The following is a 23,175-nucleotide window of genomic DNA, read 5'->3' on the forward strand; positions in this document are numbered from 1 at the left end:
AATGTATTGCGTAGGACAGATTCCCTGTCATACGGAAAGGGAAATGATGCCAGCTCTATAGGTCTACATTACATTTCTCTGTGCATGAGTTGGGTGAGCTGTAGCGAGAGAATGTTACCCATAAAGTTCCGCTGGTATTTTTCTGCGGGTTCAGAGAATATTCCATCAACATCATTTCAAACATACACAGAACACGGGTTGCCATGTTCTCAGAATGTAAGATATTCATGTTCTAGACATGTTTAATGGGAACGTTGCCAGTTGTGGCCTGATGGTCCCAAAGAAACATCCCCCCCCCCACAAAAAAGACATTCATTACACATCACGCCTTGGTGAACCAACCACCATTCACAGCACTTTTTGTCTGTTGGCAAGGGATACTCACACACATGATGACATCGTGCATGTTCATTTATACAGTAATTATTATTCAACATGTCCTCAGCTGGGATTTGACCTCACAGCATTCAGATCTTCCTGCTACGCCACCATGTCTGTGTCAGTTATTAGCTCATTTCACAATTCTCACGTCATTGATTTGATTGACTTATTTGTAGTTTGTCTAATGTTGGTGGGGCATATTAAACTGTTTTAATGACACTCCTCAATCACTATGATCAATACGTTTTTCTTGAGTGTACTTTTTAACAGAGCTGAGATTTACATTGAAGTGCATTCACCCTATTGCTTACAACTATCAAGTGCCTAGGGAGGATGGGTTAGGTTTTCTTCTGGACAGCCTAACTACAGCGGGGCAAAAAAGTATTTAGTCAACCATCAATTGTGCAAGTTCTCCCACTTAAAAAGATGAGAGAGGCCTGTAATTTTCATCATAGGTACACTTCAACTATGACAGACAAAATAAGAAGAAAAAAATCTAGAAAATCACTTTGTAGGATTTTTAATGAATATATTTGCAAATTATGGTGGAAAATAAGTATTTGGCCAATAACAAAAGTTTATCTCAATACTTTGTTATACGTTATATATGTTGGCAATGACAGAGGTCAAATGTTTTCTGTAAGTCTTCACAAGGTTTTCACACACTGTTGCTGGTATTTTGGCCCATTCCTCCATGCAGATCTCCTCTAGAGCAGTGATGTTTTGGGGCTGTTGCTGGGCAACATGGACTTTCAACTCCCTCCAAAGATTTTGAGACTGGCTAGGCTACTCCAGGACCTTGACATTTAGCTATCTCTCTCCTTCGCTTCTCCTTCATTTTTGAAGAAATTAATTTGTTCAAAACTGATGGCCAACTAGCTGAAAAAGTTTGAGAGCGTTTATCTAATGTTCCCTCGTTAGATTTGATCTAATCTCACTCTGGCTAGCATTAGTTGTTGATCTTGTTGGTGTGCATGACTGTGGTTGTTTGATCAATAGGACTGTAAAGTTCCCAAATGTCAGAGGAATCCTGTGGTATTTACATATAGGCCCTACTGCCTGTAAACACACAGTCCAGTTCAAAGTGAATTATGTCAGATGGCTTATTTGCATAAAGGCCTACTGTACCTATGATTGGCTATAGCGCACCGTTCTGCCTAGACTCCGGTCCTGGATGAGACAGATGTTTTTATTTGGTTTTATTTACTGCAGTGTCTATTTCTTGTCCAAACGCATGGCTGCTTTCCCACTCTATATTGCTATAGAACTTTCACAAATGCCTTAGTCTACGTCATTCCCAAACATTGCATGAATTGATGGAAGTGTGAAAACGACCTTTTGCTAAATGCTGTCAATTCCACTTTTAATATCTCATGTTCTGAGAACATGTTGGGTGGGACGTTGATGGAATATTCTCCTAACAGAAAACTGGACACATGAATGTGTTTGCCACGTTCCTATGAAACGTGTCAAGAACATTTGTCTTATATTCCGAAAAAATGGTAACCACGATCTTCTGGGTAAGTTGTATTTGACATTAAGGGGGTGGTTTCTTGGAAACATTCCTTGCACATCACGGGGACATTCCTATAAAAACGTCAGTTCGTGACTTAATGAGACTCTTTAAGAGAACTTTCTCTAAAGTTGTGGGAACATTTGTTGTTACCTGGGAGAGCTTTCAGAGGGGAGAGGGGGAGAGAGAGAAAGAAAGGGGTGGAAAGAGAGTGAGGAGGGGTGGGCAGATAGGGTGGGTCACAGTTGCATTAGGCCTAGTGTGTGTGTGTGTGTGTGTGTGTGTGTGTGTGTGTGTGTGTGTGTGTGTGTGTGTGTGTGTGTGTGTGTGTGTGTGTGTGTGTGTGTGTGTGTGTGTGTGTGTGTGTGTGTGTGTGTGTGTGTGTGTGTGTGTGTGTGTGTGTGTGTGTGTGTGTGTGTGCGTGCGTGCGTGCGTGCGTGCGTGCGCCACCCTTCAAGGAAGCCGCCCAGTAAGAACACAGCAGGATAGTGGGTTTCCTGTCCAGAGATAAGGGGTTCGTCCCAAATGGCAGCGTATTCCCTACACAGTGCTCGACTTTTGACCAGAGCCCTATAGGCCTGGTCACAAGTAGTGCACTGTAAGTGGATATGGGCTGCAATTTGGGATACAGCTTAATGCCTTAAGTTCCCAAACACAGCTGACAAACTAACTGCTACATAGGCTCTATTGGACTCTACTCTGGGCTCTTTATAGGGGCTCTACTGGGCACTGTTTAGTATGACATATGTGGAGTTAACCTGGGGGAAAAGGTCATGATTTTGTTGTTCAAATTAATAAAAAATAAATCTCCCATTTTGTGCTAAACAGGACCCTGGTCTGGACCTTACCAGACAAGGAACTGGGAAATGGATAGAGACTGAGAGAATAGGGAATGGGTGTAAGAGATGGACATAGTGAGAGGGAGATGGGAAAAGAGAGACATACACACACTCAATGAGATGTACAGTACACACACTACCGTTCAAAAGTTTGGGCTCACTTAGAAATGTCCTTGTTTTCCATGAGAATATACATGACATGAGTTGCAAAATGAATAGGAAATGTAGTCGAGACGTTGACGAGGTTATAAATAATGATTTTTCATTGAAATAATAATTGTGTCCTTCAAACTTTGCTTTCATCAAAGAATCCTCCATTTGCAGCAATTACATCCTTGTAGACCTTTGGCATTCTAGTTGTCAATTTGTTGAGGTAATCTGACGAGATCTCACCCCATGCTTCCTGAAGCACCTCCCACAAGTTGGATTGGCTTGATGGGCACTTCTTACGTACAATATGGTCAAGCTGCTCCCACAACAGCTCAATAGGGTTGAGATCCGGTGACTGTGCTGGCCACTCTATTATAGACAGAATACCAAGCTGACTGCTTCTTCCCTAAATAGTTCTTGCATAGTTTGGAGCTGTGCTTTGGGTCATTGCCCTGTTGTAGGAGGAAATTGGCTCCAATTAAGCGCCGTCCACAGGGTATGACATGGCGTTGCAAAATGGAGTGATAGCCTTCCTTCTTCAAGATCCCTTTTACCCTGAACAAATCTCCCACCACCAAAGCACCCCCAGACCATCACATTGCCTCCACCATGCTTGACAGATGGTTCACTCCTCCAGCATCTTTTCATTTTTTCTGCGTCTCACAAATGTTTTTCTTTGTGATCCCGAACACCTCAAACGTAGATTTGTCTGTCCATAACACTGTTTTCCAATCTTCATCTGTCCAGTGTCTGTGCTCTTTTGCCCATCTTCATCTTTTATTTTTATTGGCCAGTCTGAGATATGGCTTTTTGTTTGGAATTCTACCTAGAAGGCCAGCATCCCGGAGTCGCCTCTTCACTGTTAACGTTGAGACTGGTGTTTTGAAGGTACTAGTTAATGAAGCTGCCAGTTGAGGACTTGTGAGGCGTCTGTTTCTCAAATGAGACACTCTATTGTACTTGTTCTCTTGCTCAGTTGTGCACCTGGGCCTGCCACTCCTCTTTCTATTCTGGTTAGAGCCAGAATGTTCTGTGTTGGGAGTAGTACACAGCGTTGTACGAGATCGTCAGTTTCTTGGCAATTTCTCGCATGGAATAGCCTTCATTTCTCAGAACGAGAATAGACTAACGAGTTTCAGAAGAAAGGCCTTTGTTTCTGGCCATTTTGAGCCTGTAATTGAACCCACAAATGCTGATGCTCCAGATACTCAACTAGTCTAAAGATGGCCAGTTTTATTGTTTCTTTGATTAGAACAACAGTTTTCAGCTGTGCTAACATAATTCTAAAAGGGTTTTCTAATGATCAACTGGCCTTTTAAAATGATAAACTTGGATTAGCTAACACAACGTGCCATTGGAACACAAGAGTGATGGTTGCTGATAATGGGCCTCTGTACGCCGATGTAGATATTCCATAAAAAATCTGCCGTTTCCAGCTACAATAGTCATTTACAACATTAACAATGTCTACACTGTATTTCTGATCAATTTCATGTTATTTTAATTGATAAAAAATGTGCTTTTCTTTAAAAAAAAAGGACATTTCTAAGTGACCCCAAACTTCTGAATGGTAGTGTACATTCACACCCTGCTTTGTCACTCCCCTCCCTTACCACCTCTCCCTTCCTCACCCTCACGCCTTTTCTCTCTCGCCCCGGCTACCACTATCAGTTTCTCTCTTTTTTTTCAATATAAGGGCTTTATTGACATGGGAAACATATGGTATCATCGCCAAAGCAAGTGAAGTAGATAATCAACAAAAGTGAAATAAACAATAAAAATGAACAGTTAACATTACACTCACAGAAGTTCTCTTGCTCTCTGAGTCTCGCCTAGGCCCTAATAGGATATATCGAGGAAGGCTTCCGCTCTCTGGTAGCCATGGCAACGGGGCTCTGGTGGGAGTTGGAGCCTGCCTGCCCACACCCCTCACACACACACCCCTCCTCCACCCCTTCACTGCTACCCCCCTGCAACTCTCCCCTCCATCCCCCACAACACACCACTACTACACCCAAAGGCACAAACAAATACACACAGTAAAACTGACACGCATGCGCGCACACACAGATAAACCCACACAAAGACACACATACACACACACACACACACACACAAAACTTGTTGCCTGCTAGAAATACACATTTTCATTTGAATCACACACACACACACACACACACACACACACACACACACACACACACACACACACACACACACACACACACACACACACACACACACACACACACACACACACACACACACACACACACAGAAGCACACACACACAGAAGCACACACACACAGAAGCACACACACACACCCAGGGACTTGTCCTCCAGCTATCTGGAGCGCTAATGCAGAAAGATGTGTACCACACCCACTCTACCCACTCCATTTACACACACACACACACACACACACACACACACACACACACACACACACACACACACACACACACACACACACACACACCCACTCTACCCACTCCATTTACACGCACACACACTCACCACACATTACTGTAGTATTGCTAGGATGCAGCTAGCGTTCCATCCCTATTCACCCACAATCAGTCATGGTGCAGAGTGATGATGTCATCGTTGGCCAGTGCGAGCAATTTTTCCTCCTGGACCAGAAATAACAGTAACTCCACGTTAGGTTATGTATGTGTGTGTGTGTGTGTGTGTGTCATGTTGGGTTGTCAGAACATTCAAGACTTTACACTGACATGTTTGTTGTCTTTGACCGACTGCTCTTCATTTTGTGTGTTGGTGTCTTAGATTCTGTGTTTTAAGCTGTTGTATCTACAATCAACGTTGGGTTCCACCCTGCTTTTAAAGCACAGATTACAGTGAGGCTAATTGAAGGTTATTACTAAGGTCTATAGGCTGAGGGAGTATCACAGGGTATAAACACACTGTCAACATTTGGACAATTAGGTTGTAAAGACACAGTTTGATGTCAGTCAGCTCTGCCAGAGAGGCTTGTTGTTGTTGTTGTTGTTGTCTGCTGGATATAGGCTATGTTTAAGTATTAACCCTAGGGTGTGTGTGTGCCTGCATGTGTCTATGGGAATTGGTCTATATGGATAGGGCTCATTTTAAATGTTTCTTACCCAAGAAATATCGAAAGCATGTGCATAACCTTGGTAGCAATTAAAAGGGAACATTTACACTTGACATTTTAGTAATAATAAATATATATATATTTTTAATTTTAGGGAGTGGATCAGCTTTAATATTGCGGATAAATTGTTGCTTCCATCAATGTAATACGTACAGTTGAAGTCGGAAGTTTACATACACTTAGGTTGGAGTCATTAAAACTTGTTTTTCAACCACTCCACAAATTTCTTGTTAACAAACTATAGTTTTGGCAAGTCTGGGTAGGACATCTACTTTGTGCATGACGCAAGTAATTTTTCCAACAATTTTTTACAGACAGATTATTTCACTTATTTATTCACTCACTGTATCACAATTCCAGTGGGTCAGAAGTTTACATACATTAAGTTGACTGTGCCTTTTAAACAGCCTGTGAAAATCAATCCCAGAACAACAGCAAGGACCTTGTGAAGATGCTGGAGGAAACGGGTACTAAAGTATCTATAAAACGAGTCCTATATCGACATAACCTGAAAGGCCGCTCAGCAAGGATAAAGCCACTGGTCCAAAACCACCATAAAAAAGCCAGACTATGGTTTGCAACTGCACATGGGGACAAAGATCGTACTTTTTGGAGAAATGTCCTCTGGTCTGATAGAACTGTTTGGCCATAATCGTTATGTTTGGAGGAAAAAGGGGAAGTAGGATTGCAAGCCGAAGAACACTATCCCAACCGTGAAGCACGGGGTGGCAGCATCATGTTGTGGGGGTGCTTTGCTGCAGGAGGGACTGGTGCACTTCACAAAATAGATAGCGTCATAAGGCAGGAAAAGGTTGTGGATATATTGAAGTAACATCAAGACATCAGTCAGGTAGTTAAAGCTTGGTCGCAAATGGGTCTTCCAAATAAACAATGACCCCAAGCATACTTCCAAAGTTGTGGCAAAATGGCTTAAGGGCAACAAAGTCAAGGTATTGGAGTGGCCATCACAAAGCCCTGACCTCAGTCCTATAGAACATTTGTGGGCAGAACTGAAAAAGCGTGTGCGAGCCAGGAGGCCTACAAACCTGACTCAGTTACACCAGCTCTGACAGGAGGAATTGGCCAAAATTCACCCAACTTATTGTGAGAAGCTTGTGGAAGGCTACCCAAAATGTTTGACCCAAGTTAAACAATTTAAAGGCAATGCTACCAAATACTAATTGAGTGTATGGAAACTTCTGACCCACTGGGAATGTGATGAAAGAAATAAAAGCTGAAATAAATCATCCTCTCTACTATTATTCTGACATTTCACATTCTTAAAATAAAGTGGTGATTCTAACTGACCTAAAACAGGGAATTTTTACCAGGATTAAATGTCAGGAATTGTGAAAAACTGAGTTTAAATGTATTTGGCTAAGGTTTATGTAAACTTCTGACTTCAACTGTACATACATACCTATATACATAGATACATACCATATATATATATATACACATAAACATTCACACATGTACTCACTCATACATACCCTACTGTTCAAAAGTTTGGGGTCACTTAGAAATGTCCTTGTTTTTGAAAGAAAGGCAACATTTCTTTTGTCCATTAAAATGACACCAAGTTGATCAGAAATACAGTGCAGACATTGTTGATATTGTAAATTACTATTGTAGCTGGAAACGGCCGATTGTTAATGGAATCTCTACATCGGCGTACAGAGACCCATTATCAGCAACCATCACTCCTGTATTCCAATGGCACATTGTGTTAGCTTAATCCAACCCACAAATGCTGATGCTCCAGGTACATAACTAGTCTAAAGAAGGCCAGATTTTATTGGTTCTTTAATTAGTACAACAGTTTTCAGCTGTGCTGACATAATTGCAAAATGTTTTTCTAATGATCAATTAGCCTTTATGAAATGATAAACTTGGATGAACTAACACATTTCTAAGTGACCCCAAACTTTTGAACGGTAGTGTATATACATACATGTACAGTGGGGCATAAAAGTATTTAGTCGGCCACCAATTGTGCAAGTTCTCCCACTTAAAAAGATGAGAGCGGCCTGTAATTTTTATCATAGGTACACTTCAACTATGACAGACAAAATGAGAAGAAAAGAAATCCAGAAAATCACATTATAGGATTTTTAATTAATTAATTTGCAAATGATGGTGGAAAATAAGTATTTGGTCAATAACAAAAGTTTATCTCAATACTTTGTTATATACCCTTTGTTGGCAATGGGGTTGAGATCTGGAGACTGGCAAGGCCACTCCAGGACCTTGAAATGCTTCTTACGAAGCCACTCTTTCATTGCCCGGGCGGTGTGTTTGGGATCATTGTCATGCTGAAAGACCCAGCCATGTTTCATCTTCAATGCCCTTGCTGATGGAAGGAGGTTTTCACTCAAAATCTCACGATACATGGCCCCATTCATTCTTTCCTTTACACGGATCAGTCGTCCTGGTCCCTCAACAGAAAAACAGCCCCAAAGCATGATGTTTCCACCCCCATGCTTCACAGTAGGTATGGTGTTCTTTGGATGCAACTCAGCACTCTTTGTCCTCCAAACACGAGTTTAGTTTTTACCAAGTTTTTTATCTGACCATATGACATTCTCCCATCTTCTTCTGGATCATCCAAATGCTCTCTAGCAAACTTCAGATGGGCCTGGACATGTACTGGCTTAAGCAGGGGGACACGTCTAGCACTGCAGGATTTGAGTCCCTGGCGGCGTAGTGTGTTACTGATGGTAGGCTTTGTTACTTTGGTCCCAGCTCTCTGCAGGTCATTCACTAGGTCCCCCCGTGCGGTTCTGGGATTTTTGCTCACCGTTCTTGTGATCATTTTGACCCCACGGGGTGAGATCTTGCGTGGAGCCCCAGATCGAGGCAGATTATCAGTGGTCTTGTATGTCTTCCATTTCCTAATAATTGCTCCCACAGTTGATTTCTTCAAACCAAGTTGCTTACCTATTGCAGATTCAGTCTTCCCAGCCTGGTGCAGGTCTATAATTTTGTTTCTGGTGTCCTTTGACAGCTCTTTGGACTTGGCCATAGTGGAGTTTGGAGTGTGACTGTTTGAGGTTGTGGACAGGTGTCTTTTATACTGATAACAAGTCCAAACAGGTGCCATTAATACAGGTAATGAGTGGAGGACAGAGGAGCCTCTTAAAGAAGAAGTTACAGGTCTGTGAGAGCCAGAAATCTTGCTTGTTTGTAGGTGACCAAATACTTATTTTCCACCATAATTTGCAAATAAATTCATTAAAAATCCTACAATGTGGTTTTCTGGATTTCTTTTCTCATTTTGTCTGTCATAGTTGAAGTGTACCTATGATGAAAATTACAGGCCTCTCGCATCTTTTTAAGTGGGAGAACTTGCACAATAGGTGGCTGACTAAATACGTTTTTGCCCCACTGTATATACATACACACTTTGTTTTGTCATTTAGCATATGCTCTTATCCAGTGTGACTTACAGTGCATGTACCTTAATATAGCTAGGTCGGACAGTCACAGTAAGTAAAAATGGTCAAAATAAAGAAATGACCAGCAAAGTCAGAGCTAGTTAGGGTGGGGGAGTCAAGTGAACGACAGGGTGTTTGTTATCCAGCAACACGCCAAGACACACTGTGGAGGGACACCCTTGAGTTGTCAACCGGGATGGAGAGGTCATGGAGCGGACAGGCCATCCCCAAGAGGAGCTCCGTCTTGTCGTGGTTGAGCTTGAGGTGGTGATATCCAAGCTGAGATATCTGTCAGGCACGCAGAGATGCATGTCACCACCTGGATGTCAGAAGGGGGAAAGAAGAAAAATAGTTGAGTGTCATCTGCATAGCAGTGATAGGAGAGACCATGTGAGGATATGACGGAGCTGAGTGACTTGGTGTATAGGGATAGAAGAGGAGTGGGCCTCGTTCCATGCCCTGGGGGACACCAGTAGTGAGAGTATGTGGTGCAGGCACAGATCCTTTCCATGTTGGCTGGTAGGATCGGTCTGCCATGTATGATGCAATCCATAGCCTTAGACACCCAGACCTGAGAGGGTGGAGAGGAGGGTATGATGGTTCACGGTGTTGAAGGCAGTGGATAGATCTAGGAGGATGAGAACAGAGGAAAGAGAGTCAGCTTTGGCAGTGCAGAGAGCCTCTGTGACACAGAGGAGAGCAGTCTCAGTTGAGTGAGCCGTCTTGAAGCCTGACTGGTTACGGGTCCAGAAGATCCTCCGTGACACAGAGGAGAGCAGTCTCAGTTGAGTGAGCTGTCTTGAAGCCTGACTGGTTACGGGTCCAGAAGATCCTCCGTGACACAGAGGAGAGCAGTCTGGGTTGAGTGAGCCGTCTTGAAGCCTGACTGGTTAGGGGTCCAGAAGATCCTCCGTGACACAGAGGAGAGCAGTCTGGGTTGAGTGAGCCGTCTTGAAGCCTGACTAGTTAGGATCAAGCAGATTGTTCTGAGAGAGTTAGTTGGTCAGAGACAGCACGCACAAGTGTTTTGAAAAGAAAGAAGGTATTCCTGTCTGTAGTTTTTGTGAAATCAGAGGAGTAGAGTGTTGGTTTGTTGAGGAGGGGAGCGACATAGACCATTTTGAAGTCAAAGGGGACGCAGCCATTGGTCAGGGATGAGTTGATGAGGGAAGTGAGGAATGGGAGAAGGTCTCCAGAGATGGTCTGGAGGAGGGAGGAGGGGATGAGGTAGAGTGGGCAGGTTGTCAGACGGCTGGACCTCACGAGTCGCAGGATTTCATCTGAAAAGAGAGGGGGAGAAATAGGTCAAAGGTGTAGGGTAGTTCTGTGTGAGTAGGACCAGTGGACTCAATAGGCTGAGTGAATGAGGAACAGATGTCATCAACGTTCTTTTCAAAGTGGAACAGTTTGTCGTTTATGGGAGAAATATTAGACTAATTGTGAGGACCTGACATGAGTAAATCCTCAACATTACACTCTTGATTTTATGTGCATTTTATATTCACTTTACTTTACACCGTATGTGTTGATAACGAAATCTGAAAATACTCTGGATCTATTCAGTAAGATAGATAGAATATTCTGGAAAATACTCTGGATCCATTCAGTAACATAGTAGGACTGTCCTGGAATAGGTGCAACATTGTTATTATAATCCTCAACGTCTTTCAAAATACGTTGAGCTGCTTAATTTACAGCATTTCCCCCACTCAAACAGCATCAATTGTGCAAAAGTTTCCCAATTAGCGTTAGGGATGGGGGGGGGGGGCAGCTTCTTTCAGCGCGTGGTGCTCAAGTTCAGAATGGATGTCAGTCAAAGCCCATACAGAGGTGTGAAGAGAGCTCTGACGTCACGTATAGCATGTTCATGTACAGCTGCTTTGTTATTTAGGCAGTATTTACAAGTATAAAGGTGGTTGTTGAAGTTGTCTGTGAGAAGGGAAGATTTGATTGGTTGGTACGTGCGTACAGTCAGACCAGAGTGGGTGTTTTATACAGTGTAGAGGTTGCAGTTAGGGTGGACGGCAGAGTGCTGTGTGTTGGCAGGACTTCCTGCGTGCTCCACAGCTAATATCACATATAGTGTGCCCATCAAGAGATTTTGTTTAATAAGTCATGTTTTTTTCTCTCTCAAAAAGGTAGGGGTGTCAATCATTTTGATCCCTAAAGATTCTTATAAATAAAGTAGTCAAAAGTTTAGTATTTGGTCCCATATTCCTAGAACGCAATGACCACATCAGGCTTGTAACGGCAAATGCATCTAAAACGTTTGTAGAGTCACAAGCTTAATGTAGTCATTGCGTGTTAGACCAAATACTAAACTTAGGAATTCATAAGAATCTTTATCAAGGGTGTCAATAACTTTGGACCCTCTGTATATAACACAACTACCACAACAAGCCATATGGAAACGTACGGAACTAACGTAACCAGTGTATCAATGACAGGAGATAAAGAAACAGAGAGAGGTGAATGTGGAGCCCATCTGACATCTCTAGTTATAGCTGGAACACAACAGTGTTCACTCCATCATTACGGACCAGCGAGGGTGACAGTGCCTCTTCTTCTGTCTCTCTCAATTTCACTCCCATTACACTGGGCTTTATTGGCAAATGAAACAAAACACAGACCAAAAATTCAGACGGTAAACATTACACACAAACGTTTCAAGAGAACAACAAAGTTTAAAATATGTCATTATTCAAATCTATTATAACATTAAAACATGTTACAAAAGCTTTGTATACAATGTTTTGACAATGTGCAAAGAGTAGCATGTACAAATGACGGGGGGAGATAAATAGGCAGATGGATATAGGTTATATTTACTTTGGTGTTTCTGAGCCACTGGTTGACCTACTCTTGTGGCAGCAGGTCACACATTTTGCTGCTTGGATTGCACACTGTGGTATTTGACCTAACAGATACGGGAGTTTGTCCAAATGTGGCAGTCTGCCTATGGTGATCTCTCTCAATAGCAAGGCTCTGAGTCGGTACATAGTCAAAGCTTTTCTTAGCTTTGGGTCAGTTTACTCTCTTTTTTTCAGGCAAGGTAGAATTCCAATTTGCTCAGTTTTTTGGGGGATGATTCTTGACAATTTATCAAGTAATTCTCTTTTGGTTTTCTCGTCATTTGGTTGGGTGTAATTGTGTTGCTGTCCTAGGGCTCGTGTATTTGTGAACAGCGCCCCAAAATCATTTGGCTGAGGGGATTCTTCTCTAGGTATCTCCTTGAAGGTTAGGGCTTTGTGATGGAAGGTTTGGGCATCACTTTCCTTTAGGTGGTTGTGGAATTCAACGGCTGTTTTCTGGCTTTTGGGACTCCCAATCATGGCCGGATGTGATGCAGCCTGGATTCGAACCAGGGACTGCAGTGATGCCTCTTGCACTAAGATACAGTCCCTTAGACCGCTGCGCCACTCGGGAGCCCAAAAGGAGGGCAGTGTAACCTCCTGCCAAATGTACGAAAATATCAAGAAGATTTGTGACCTGTTGCCACAAGGGCAACCAGTGAAGAGCAAACACCATTGTAAATACAACCCATTTGCACATCATTGCAACACTGTATATAGACAAATATGACATTTTAAATGTCTTTATTCTTTTGGAACTTTTGTGTGTAATGTTTACAGTTCATTTTTATTGTTTATTTCACTTTTGTATATTGTCGACTTCACTTGCTTTGGCAATGTAAACGTGTTTCCCATGTCAATAAAGCCCTTATATTGAGAGAGAGAGGAGGGGGACTGGGGGAGAGAGAGACGGGGGCGAGACGAGACGGGGGGAGAGAGACAGGGTGTGAGGGGGGAGACAGGGTGTGAGGGGGGGGTGAGAGTAAGGGAGAGAGATGGGGGAGAGACTGGGGGTGAGAGAGACAGGGTGAGAGAGACAGGGTGTGAGAGACGGGGGAGAGACGGGGGGAGAGACGGGGGAGAGACGGGGGGTGAGGACGAGACGGGGGAGAGAGAGACGGGGGAGAGACTGGGGGTGAGAGAGAGAGACAGGGTGAGAGAGAGAGACAGGGAGTGAGAGAGAGAGACAGGGTGAGAGAGAGAGACTGGGGAGGGCAAGAGGGAGAGAGATGGGGAGAACGAGAGACAGGAGAGGGTTTAAGAAGTTTAAGAAGAAGGAGTTGGGTCAGAGAGAGAGAGTTTATCTCCCCTGGTGTTGCTCATATGTATTGCTTTTGACTAGGGCCCGCTCAGGGACAAGGATATACAGGGCTGCCATTTCAGACACAGCCTCTCTTCTGTCTGTGTAATGGGATTTCATTTCAGACACATCCTCTCTCTCTTCTGTCAGTGTGTAATGGGGTTTCATTCTGACACAGCCTCTCTTCTGTCAGTGTGTAATGGGATTTCATTTCAGACACATCCTCTCTCTCTTCTGTCAGTGTGTAATGGGGTTTCATTCTGACACAGCCTCTCTTCTGTCAGTGTGTAATGGGGTTTCATTCTGACACAGCCTCTCTCTCTTCTGTCAGTGTGTAATGGGGTTTCATTCTGACACAGCCTCTCTCTCTTCTGTCAGTGTGTAATGGGGTTTCATTCTGACACAGCCTCTCTCTCTTCTGTCAGTGTGTAATAGGGTTTCATTCAGACACAGCCTCTCTCTCTTCTGTCAGTGTGTAATGGGGTTTCATTCTGACACAGCCTCTCTCTCTTCTGTCAGTGTGTAATGGGGTTTCATTCTGACACAGCCTCTCTTCTGTCAGTGTGTAATAGGGTTTCATTCTGACACAGCCTCTCTTCTGTCAGTGTGTAATAGGGTTTCATTCTGACACAGCCTCTCTTCTGTCAGTGTGTAATGGGGTTTCATTCTGACACAGCCTCTCTCTCTTCTGTCAGTGTGTAATGGGGTTTCATTCTGACACAGCCTCTCTTCTGTCAGTGTGTAATAGGGTTTCATTCTGACACAGCCTCTCTTCTGTCAGTGTGTAATAGGGTTTCATTCTGACACAGCCTCTCTTCTGTCAGTGTGTAATGGGGTTTCATTCTGACACAGCCTCTCTCTCTTCTGTCAGTGTGTAATAGGGTTTCATTCTGACACAGCCTCTCTCTCTTCTGTCAGTGTGTAATGGGGTTTCATTCTGACACAGCCTCTCTTCTGTCAGTGTGTAATAGGGTTTCATTCAGACACAGCCTCTCTCTCTTCTGTCAGTGTGTAATAGGGTTTCATTCTGACACAGCCTCTCTCTCTTCTGTCAGTGTGTAATAGGGTTTGATTCTGACACAGCCTCTCTCTCTTCTGTCAGTGTGTAATAGGGTTTGATTCAGACACAGCCTCTCTCTCTTCTGTCAGTGTGTAATGGGGTTTCATTTCAGACACATCCTCTCTTCTGTCAGTGTGTAATGGGATTTCATTTCAGGCTCATCCTCTCTCTCTTCTGTCAGTGTGTAATGGGGTTTCATTCTGACACAGCCTCTCTCTTCTGTCAGTGTGTAATGGGGTTTCATTCTGACACAGCCTCTCTCTCTTCTGTCAGTGTGTAATGGGGTTTCATTCTGACACAGCCTCTCTCTCTTCTGTCAGTGTGTAATGGGGTTTCATTCTGACACAGCCTCTCTTCTGTCAGTGTGTAATGGGGTTTCATTCTGACACAGCCTCTCTCTTCTGTCAGTGTGTAATGGGGTTTCATTCTGACACAGCGTCTCTCTCTTCTTTCAGTGTGTAATTGGGTTTCATTCTGACACAGCCTCTCTCTCTTCTGTCAGTGTGTAATGGGGTTTCATTCTGACACAGCCTCTCTCTCTTCTGTCAGTGTGTAATAGGGTTTCATTCTGACACAGCCTCTCTCTCTTCTGTCAGTGTGTAATGGGGTTTCATTTCTAATTCAAATTCAAATGTATTTATATTGCCCTTTGTACATCAGCTGATATCTCAAAGTGCTGTACAGCAACCCAGCCTAAAACCCCAAACAGCAAGCAATGCAGGTGTAGAAGCACGGTGGCTAGGAAAAACTCCATAGAAAGGTCAAAACCTAGGAAGAAACCTAGAGAGGAACCAGGCTATGTGGGGTGGCCAGTCCTCTTCTGGCTGTGCCGGGTGGAGATTATAACAGAACATGGCCAAGATGTTGAAATGTTCATAAATGACCAGCATGGTCGAATAATAATAAGGCAGAACAGTTGAAACTGGAGCAGCAGCACGGCCAGGTGGACTGGGGACAGCAAGGAGTCATCATGTCAGGTAGTCCTGGGGCATGGTCCTAGGGCTCAGGTCCTCCGAGAGAGAGAAAGAAAGAGAGAAGGAGAGAATTAGATTTAGATTCACACAGGACACCGAATAGGACAGGAGAAGTACTCCAGATATAACAAACTGACCCTAGCCCCCCGACACAAACTACTGCAGCATAAATACTGGAGGCTGAGACAGGAGGGGTCAGGAGACACTGTGGCCCCATCCGAGGACACCCCCGGACAGGGCCAAACAGGAAGGATATAACCCCACCCACTTTGCCAAAGCACAGCCCCCACACCACTGGAGGGATATCTTCAACCACCAACTTACCATCCTGAGACAAGGCTGAGTATAGCCCACAAAGATCCATGGCACAACCCAAGGGGGGGGCGCCAACCCAGACAGGATGACCACATCAGTGAATCAACCCACTCAGGTGACGCACCCCTTCCAGGGACGGCATGAGAGAGCCCCAGTAAGCCAGTGACTCAGCCCCTGTAATAGGGTTAGAGGCAGAGAATCCCAGTGGAAAGAGGGGAACCGGCCAGGCAGAGACAGCAAGGGCGGTTCGTTGCTCCAGAGCCTGGGCCAGACTACACTCAATCATATGACCCACTGAAGAGATGAGTCTTCAGTAAAGACTTAAAGGTTGAGACCGAGTTTGCGTCTCTGACATGGGTAGGCGGACCGTTCCATAAAAATGGAGCTCTATAGGAGAAAGCCCTGCCTCCAGCTGTTTGCTTAGAAATTCTAGGGACAATTAGGAGGCCTGCGTCTTGTGACCGTAGCGTACGTGTAGGTATGTACGGCAGGACCAAATCAGAGAGATAGGTAGGAGCAAGCCCATGTAATGCTTTGTAGGTTAGCAGTAAAACCTTCAAATCAGCCCTTGCTTTGACAGGAAGACAGTGTAGAGAGGCTAGCACTGGAGTAATATGATCAAATTTTTTGGTTCTAGTCGGGATTCTAGCAGCCGTATTTAGCACTAACTGAAGTTTATTTAGTGCTTTATCCGGGTAGCCGGAAAGTAGAGCATTGTAGTAGTCTAACCTAGAAGTGACAAAAGCATGGATTAATTTTTCTGCATCATTTTTGGACAGAAAGTTTCTGATTTTTGCAATGTTGCGTAGATGGAAAAAAATCTGTCCTTGAAACAGTCTTGATATGTTCATCAAAAGAGAGATCAGGGTCCAGAGTAACGCAGAGGTCCTTCACAGTTTTATTTGAGACGACTGTACAACCATCAAGATTAATTGTCAGATTCAACAGAAGATCTCTTTGTTTCTTGGGACCTAGAACAAGCATCTCTGTTTTGTCCGAGTTTAAAAGTAGAAAGTTTGCAGCCATCCACTTCCTTTTGTCTGAAACACATGCTTCTAGCGAGGGCAATTTTGGGGCTTCACCACGTTTCATTGAAATGGTACAGCTGTGTGTCATCCGCATAGCAGTGAAAGTTAACATTATGTTTTCGAATAACATCCACAAGAGGTAAAATATATATTTCAGACACAACCTCTCTTCTGTCAGTGTGTAATGAGGTTTCATTTCAGACACAGCCTCTCTCTCTTCTGTCCGTGTGTAATGGGGTTTCATTCTGACACAGCCTCTCTCTTCTGTCAGTGTGTAATGGGCTTTCATTTCTGGCAGATTGTTAGGATCTCCGTTTGAAGTGTTTCAGCTGAGAACAGTGGGTGTCTGAACTTATGAGTCTAATCTAAACCATTGGGAAAGGGGATATGGGAGAGAGATGGATCGAAAGAAACAGAGAGAAGGGGAGTAAAGAGGTAGAGAGATGGAGGGAAGGTGTGGAGGACAAACAGACTAACATGAGAGGGCGAGGTGAAAGGGTGTGGAACCAGAGAGAGGGATGGAGGGAAGGAAAGGGGGCGAGGGAGGAAGGGAGTGGGTGGGCGTGAAGATATAATGAGGGAAAAAACGAGTCAGCTGATACCTCCAAGTTTCCATGGCAACCTGGAGGCCATTCCCACCCACTCTCCTTCTGTCTCTCTCTCGCTCTCTCTCTCCACCACCCCCACCCACTCCTTTGCTCTCTCACTCTTTTTTTGACCAATAACATGTAACCTGGCCTATTTGTTATTTTGAACCCTGACTGAATCCCCTCTCTTTTCTGGGTCTACCGGTGTCTACTCTGTCGTTGTTGTGATGTAGGCTAGTTTTGGTAGGGTTAAGAATAGCACATCATCCCTTATAGCTGTCTCTCACTGACAAGTTTGCAGCGTATGTGTGTAGAAGATCTAGGTTCAGTGCTTGGCCTTTGGTTTGGCCAGGGCAAAGCTGTGCTGCTTCTCTCTACTGTTGGGTTCTTTTTCTCCTTCCCTATGCTATGCTGTGTTTTTCTGTGCTTCTCCATGCTAGATAGGGCTGTTGTGTGCTGCTCCATGCTAGATAGGGCTGTTGTGTGCTGCTCCATGCTTAGGGCTGTGTTGTGTACTGCTCCATGCCAGATAGGGCTGTGTTGTGTGCTGCTCCATGCTAGATAAGGCTGTTGTGTGCTGCTCCATGCTAGATAGGGCTGTTGTGTACTGCTCCATGCTAGATAGGGCTTTTGCGTACTGCTCCATGCTAGATAGGGCTGTTGTGTACTGCTCCATGCAAGATTGGGCTGTTGTGTGCTGTTCCATGCTAGATAGGGCTGTTGTGTGCTGTTCCATGCTAGATAGGGCTGTTGTTTGCTGCTCCATGCTAGATAGGGCTGTTGTGCTGCTCCATGCTATATAGGGCTGTGTTGTGTGTTCTACATGCTCGATAGGGCTGTTGTGTGCTGCTCCAAGCTAGATAGGGCTGTGTTGTGTACTTCTCCATGCTAGATAGGGCTGTGTTGTGTACTGCTCCATGCTAGATAGGGCTGTGTTGTTTACTGCTCCATGCTAGATAGGGCTGTGTTGTGTACTGCTCCATGCTAGATAGGGCTTTTGTGTACTGCTCCATGCTAGATAGGGCTTTTGCGTACTGCTCCATGCTAGATAGGGCTGTTGTGTACTGCTCCATGCTAGATAGGGCTGTTGTGTACTGCTCCATGCTAGATAGGGCTGTGTTGTGTGCTGCTCCATGCTAGATAGGGCTGTTGTTGTGTGCTGCTCCATGCTTAGGGTTGTGTCGTGTGCTGCTCCATGCTAGATAGGGTTGCTGTTTACTGCTTCATGCTAGATAGGGCTGTATTGTGTACTGCTCCATGCTAGACAGGGCTGTTGCTCTTTGCTGCTCCATACTAGATAGGGCTGTTGTGTGCTGCTCCATGCTAGATAGGGCTGTTGTGTGCTGCTCCATGCTAGATAGGGCTGTTGTGTACTGCTCCATGCTAGATCGGGCTGTTGTGTGCTGCTCCATGCTAGATAGGGCTGTTGCGTGCTGCTCCATGCTAGATAGGGCTGTGTTGGGTACTGCTCCATGCTAGATAGGGCTGTGTTGTGTGCTGCTCCATGCTTAGGGCAGTGTTGTGTACTGCTCCATGCTAGATAGGGCTGTTGTGTACTGCTCCATGCTAGATAGGGCTGTTGTGTACTGCTCCATGCTTAGGGTTGTGTTGTGTGCTGCTCCATGCTAGATAGGGCTGGTGTTGTGTGCTGCTCCATGCTTACAGCTGTGTTGTGTGCTGCTCCATGCTAGATAGGGCTGTGTTGTGTACTGCTCCATGCCAGATAGGGCTGTAGCTCTTTGCTGCTCCATACTAGATAGGGCTGTTGTGTGCTGCTCCATGCTAGATAGGGCTGTTGTGTGCTGCTCCATGCTAGATAGGGCTGTTGTGTGCTGCTCCATGCTAGATAGGGCTGTTGTGCTGCACCATGCTAGATAGGGCTGTTGTGTACTGCTCCATGCTTAGGGCTGTGTTGTGTGCTGCTCCATGCAAGATAGGGCTGTTGTGTGCTGTTCCATGCTAGATAGGGCTGTTGTGTGCTGTTCCATGCTAGATAGGGCTGTTGTTTGCTGCTCCATGCTAGATAGGGCTGCTGTGCTGCTCCATGCTATATAGGGCTGTGTTGTGTGTTCTCCATGCTCGATAGGGCTGTTGTGTGCTGCTCCAAGCTAGATAGGGCTGTGTTGTGTACTTCTCCATGCTAGATAGGGCTGTGTTGTGTACTGCTCCATGCTAGATAGGGCTGTGTTGTTTACTGCTCCATGCTAGATAGGGCTGTGTTGTGTACTGCTCCATGCTAGATACGGCTGTTGTGTGCTGCTCCATGCTAGATAGGGCTGTTGTGTGCTGCTCCATGCTAGATAGGGCTGTTGCGTGCTGCTCCATGCTAGATAGGGCTGTGTTGGGTAGTGCTCCATGCTAGATAGGGCTGTGTTGTGCGCTGCTCCATGCTTAGGGCAGTGTTGTGTACTGCTCCATGCTAGATAGGGCTGTTGTGTACTGCTCCATGCTAGATAGGGCTGTTGTGTACTGCTCCATGCTTAGGGTTGTGTTGTGTGCTGCTCCATGCTAGTTAGGGCTGGTGTTGTGTGCTGCTCCATGCTTACGGCTGTGTTGTGTGCTGCTCCATGCCAGATAGGGCTGTAGCTCTTTGCTGCTCCATACTAGATAGGGCTGTTGTGTGCTGCTCCATGCTAGATAGGGCTGTTGTGTGCTGCTCCATGCTAGATAGGGCTGTTGTGTGCTGCTCCATGCTAGATAGGGCTGTTGTGCTGCACCATGCCAGATAGGGCTGTTGTGTACTGCTCCATGCTAGATAGGGCTGTTGTGTACTGCTCCATGCTTAGGGCTGTGTTGTGTACTGCTCCATGCTACATAGGGCTGTGTTGTGTACTGTTCCATACTAGATAGGGCTATTGTGTGCTGTTCCATGCTAGATAGGGCTGCTGTGTACTGCTCCATGCTAGATAGGGCTGTGTTGTGTACTGCTCCATGCTCGATAGGGCTGTTGCTCTTTGCTGCTCCATGCTAGATAGTGCTGATATGTGCTGCTCCATGCTAGATAGGGCTGTTGTGTGCTGCTCCATGCTAGATAGGGCTGTTGTGTACTGCTCCATGCCAGATAGGGCTGTTGTGTGCTGCTCCATGTTTAGGGATGTGTTGTGTGCTGCTCCAAGCTAGATAGGGCTGTGTTGTGTACTGCTCCATGCTAGATAGGGCTGTGTTGTGTACTGCTCCATGCTAGATAGGGCTGTGTTGTTTACTGCTCCATGCTAGATAGGGCTGTGTTGTGTACTGCTCCATGCTAGATAGGGCTGTGTTGTGTACTGCTCCATGCTAGATAGGGCTGTGTTGTGTACTGCTCCATGCTAGATAGGGCTGTGTTGTGTACTGCTCCATGCTAGATAGGGCTGTTGTCTACTGCTCCATGCTAGATAGGGCTGTTGTGTGCTGCTCCATGCTAGATAGGGCTGTGTTGTGTACTGCTCCATGCTAGATAGTGCTGTTGTGTACTGCTCCATGCTAGATAGGGCTGTGTTGGGTACTGCTCCATGCTAGATAGGGCTGTGTTGTGTACTACTCCATGCTACATAGAGCTGTGTTCTGTGCTGTTCCATGCTAGATAGGGCTGTTGTGTGCTGCTCCATGCTAGATAGGGCTGCTCTGTACTGCTCCATGCTAGATTGGGCTGTTGTGCTGCACCATGCTAGATCGGGCTGTTGTGTACTGCTCCATGCTAGATAGGGCTGTTGTGCTGCACCATGCTTGATAGGGCTGTTGTGTGCTGTTCCATGCTAGATAGGGCTGTTTGCTGCTCCATGCTAGATAGCGCTGCTGTGTACTGCTCCATGCTAGATAGGGCTGTTGTGTGCTGCTCCATGCTATATAGGGCTGTGTTGTGTGCTTCTCCATGCTAGATAGGGCTGTGTTGTGTGCTTCTCCATGCTAGATAGGGCTGTTGTGTACTGCTCCATGCTAGATAGGGCTGTTGTGTACTGCTCCATGCTAGATAGGGCTGTGTTGTGTACTGCTCCATGCTAGATAGGGCTGTGTTGTGTACTGCTCCATGCTCGATAGGTCTGTGTTGGGTACTGCTCCGTGCTACATAGGGCTGTGTTGTGTACTGTTCCATGCTAGATAGGGCTATTGTGTACTGCTCCATGCTAGATAGGGCTGTTGTGTACTGCTCCATGCTAGATAGGGCTGTTGTGTGCTGCTCCATGCTAGATTGGGCTGTTGTGTGCTGCTCCATGCTAGATAGGGCTGCTGTGTACTGCTCCATGCTAGATAGGGCTGTTGTGTGCTGCTCCATGCTAGATAGGGCTGTGTTGTGTGCTGCTCCATGCTTTGGGCAGTGTTGTGTACTGCTCCATGCTACATAGGGCTGTGTTGTGTACTGTTCCATGCTAGATAGGGCTATTGTGTGCTGTTCCATGCTAGATAGGGCTGTTGTGTGCTGCTCCATGCTAGATAGGGCTGCTGTGTACTGCTCCATGCTAGATAGGGCTGTTGCTCTTTGCTGCTCCATGCTAGATAGTGCTGTTGTGTACTGCTCCATGCTAGATAGGGCTGTTGTGTGCTGCTCCATGCTAGATAGGGCTGTTGTGTGCTGCTCCATGCTAGATAGGGCTGTTGTGTACTGCTCCATGCTAGATAGGGCTGTTGTGTACTGCTCCATGCTAGATAGGGCTGTTGTGTGCTGCTCCATGCTAGATAGGGCTGCTGTGTACTGCTCCATGCTAGATAGGGCTGCTGTGTGCTGCTCCATGCTAGATAGGGCTGTTGTGTACTGCTCCATGCTAGATAGGGCTGTTGTGTACTGCTCCATGCTAGATAGGGCTGTTGTGTACTGCTCCATGCTTAGGGTTGTGTTGTGTGCTGCTCCATGCTAGATAGGGCTGGTGTTGTGTGCTGCTCCATGCTTAGGGCTGTGTTGTGTGCTGCTCCATGCTAGATAGGGCTGTGTTGTGTGCTGCTCCATGCTAGATAGGGCTGTTGTGTGCTGCTCCATGCTAGATAGGGCTGTTGTGTGCTGCTCCATGCTAGATAGGGCTGTTGTGCTGCACCATGCTAGATAGGGCTGTTGTGTACTGCTCCATGCTTAGGGCTGTGTTGTGTGCTGCTCCATGCAAGATAGGGCTGTTGTGTACTGCTCCATGCTAGATAGGGCTGTTGTGTACTGCTCCATGCTAGATAGGGCTGTTGTGTAATGCTCCATGCTAGATAGGGCTGTTGTGTACTGCTCCATGCTAGATAGGGCTGTTGTGTACTGCTCCATGCTAGATAGGGCTGTTGTGTACTGCTCCATGCTAGATAGGGCTCGTGTGTGCTGCTCCATGCTAGATAGGGCTGTTGTGTAATGCTCCATGCTAGATAGGGGTGTTGTGTACTGCTCCATGCTAGATAGGGCTGTTGTGTAATGCTCCATGCTAGATAGGGCTGTTGTGTACTGCTCCATCCTAGATAGGGCTGTTGTGTACTGCTCCATGCTTAGGGCCGTGTTGTGTGCTGCTCCATGCTAGATAGGGCTGTTGTGTACTGCTCCATGCTAGATAGGGCTGTTGTGTAATGCTCCATGCTAGATAGGGCTGTTGTGTACTGCTTCATGCTTAGGGCCGTGTTGTGTGCTGCTCCATGCTAGATAGGGCTGTTGTGTACTGCTCC

At 45.6% G+C, this 23,175-nt stretch overlaps 1 protein-coding gene across 6 annotated transcripts in view; it reads left to right on the top strand.

Moving 5' to 3' along the window:
* LOC118396324 (Krueppel-like factor 8) overlaps positions 1-23,175 on the top strand; it is an 83,221-nt gene that overhangs the window by 45,937 nt on the left and 14,109 nt on the right. The gene's annotated exons all lie outside the window — the stretch shown is intronic.

The sequence above is a fragment of the Oncorhynchus keta genome, chromosome 17 (assembly GCF_023373465.1).
Source record: "Oncorhynchus keta strain PuntledgeMale-10-30-2019 chromosome 17, Oket_V2, whole genome shotgun sequence".
Taxonomy (NCBI): Eukaryota; Metazoa; Chordata; class Actinopteri; order Salmoniformes; family Salmonidae; genus Oncorhynchus; species Oncorhynchus keta.